Here is a 2,330-nt window from a genome sequence, read left to right as displayed (position 1 = left end):
AGTTAAGTTCAGAGAGGAGCGGCTGATGTATTTTACACCTAGCACTTTGTGGTTATGTATTTTACGTTATCCATTGGAGATGCTATTAGAATTCCACTCAGGTTAACATTGTCCGTTGTCTCTCTTGTCCTGCTTCAGCCTCGGCATTGTACAACTCACCGGAGCTGCTCCAACGACGAAACCCTCCATCACAGCGGAGCAGTACCTCGGGCTCCATCTCCAGACACCTAAGATCTTCTTCCCCACCTCCGACAGCTAAGTCAGCCGGAGCATCCTCACGGGCCAACCCAATCACGCTGAGATTGACATGGCTTCGCCAAAGAGGTTGTACACTTGTTGCATCTCTTTTTTACTCTACATGTTATATATATTGTCCACTCAGCACACGTAGTAACGCGAAATACGATTATTTTATCCTACTATATGACAAGCAGTGAGGTACCAGGCAACCTAGCTATCTGTGATGGACTCTCTTGAACGCCATCATTATTTATCTCAGCGCGTTTGAGCTGTGAATTTGTCGATGGGCCTGGGAGTTGAGCTAGTAGGGCAGTGGCCTGGGTCCAAAGTAATAGAAGTAGCACAAAAACATTTTTTACTGTAGGTTTTTCCTTGCTCAAGCCTGCCTACTAGAATCTCCAGTGCTTGAAAGGAAAAGTGAATGAAAAACATAGGAATTGGAAAGTTTCCTATGGTACTACTATTCATGAATTTGGTTCAAAGGAATGGAGCAAAGGAAAACTGTAGGATTTGTTCCTTTAGAGTCTCCTTGAAAGAAACACCGTAGGAATTTTAATTTCCACTTGTCCTCCTTTTCATATTCCTATTCATGAAGCACAATACTAAGAGATCGTAGCATAATAGCATTATAACCGTACATTTTCTTGTGGTTTGACTTAATCTCACCATGCTTCTTTGTATCCTATGATCTTCCAATTCTTGTGAATCAAACACCTAGATTGGCAGAAATCATGTGTTTTTAAATTCTCTGTTTTGCACGTGCATTCCTATCCTATTCCTGTCTATTTCCTATCCCTACATTGTTAGAATCCTCAAATTCAAACAAGCCCTTACACAATTACTTCTGTTACAGATATGTGTCAAATAAAACCTTGTGTGGTTTGTCCTGCTCCTGCGGCACTGTGTTCCACCCTAGATCAGCTGCTCCAACGATGAAAGGGTTCACCATAGTAGGGATCCGCTCTCCGGACTGTCTTTTGCCGCCTCAGATCTTCTTCCCCACCGCCGGCAGCCACGACAACTGCATTACCACCATCAACTAAGCAGATGAGCTTGAGGACTACACGGGGCCGCAAGAGATGTCGCACTCTTCCGTGTCTGCTTACGTTATGCATTGCTTAATATGATGACATGCTACTTTATCATCGTGTTCACCTATTAGACTCTGAGTCAGGTCCAAACTAATGTTGAAACTTGAGTTTTTAAATGGTCCTGGGGTACATATTGGGGCAGCAATCAGTACTATCTATCTACTATTTGGTTAATCTCGGGTGTCTACTATGAGTTTCATGTTGGGTGCAAACAAACATTAAAGGACCATTATCTGTATTTTTAACTAAAGCTATTATCTGCCTGCTATCATTGGTTTTGGGTCTATCCACAGTTTGCTACCATCACTCTGGATTTGTGCATGCACTCCTTACATAATCTTACTATGTTTTATTCCTATGCATGTCAGTTATTGTACACAATGGAACTGAACATGTAGAGCAAAAGATCTGAGCCTTGTGTGGCAATAAAATTTCATGCAGACGTCGCTCCATGGTGGGCGCAAAGGTAGCACCCCTCCACCCATTTCGAATCATAATCAAGAGGAAGATAACTGTTCTAAGGGGGATTCAGAAGGAGAAGACCACTCCTATTTACCCCCTGAGGTCTTCTCTCTAACTTGGCATGCTGATGTTGGTAATATCATGCATATGGTGCCTTGCATTGCTTACTGTATACATCAAACATGTCATCTGCTTAGTTTAGACATGCTTTGTGTCAATGCCACCTGTTTAGTTTCTTTATCGTAAATGTGAATCATGGATTGCCATCTTGTTTAGCTAGGCATCATATATGTGAATTTTGTAATGCCACCCTGGTTAGCCAGTCATCTTATATGTGAATTATGTCATGCCATCATTTTTCATTACGTGTTAAATTTTTCAACAATTTTAGTACATTCAATTACTCTTCCTGTGCATCAGCCATTCGGCACGGTCATGGAAAAATCTAGATTGGAAACAAGGTCTTCAGAGAAGACAATGCTATCTGACGAAGTGCATGTCTTGCTGGTTACGGATAGCTCCTCATAGGAGGACTCA

This window comes from Triticum dicoccoides, chromosome 4B (assembly GCF_002162155.2).
Source record: "Triticum dicoccoides isolate Atlit2015 ecotype Zavitan chromosome 4B, WEW_v2.0, whole genome shotgun sequence".
Taxonomy (NCBI): domain Eukaryota; kingdom Viridiplantae; phylum Streptophyta; class Magnoliopsida; order Poales; family Poaceae; genus Triticum; species Triticum dicoccoides.
Note: the sequence above shows the minus strand (reverse complement) of the source record.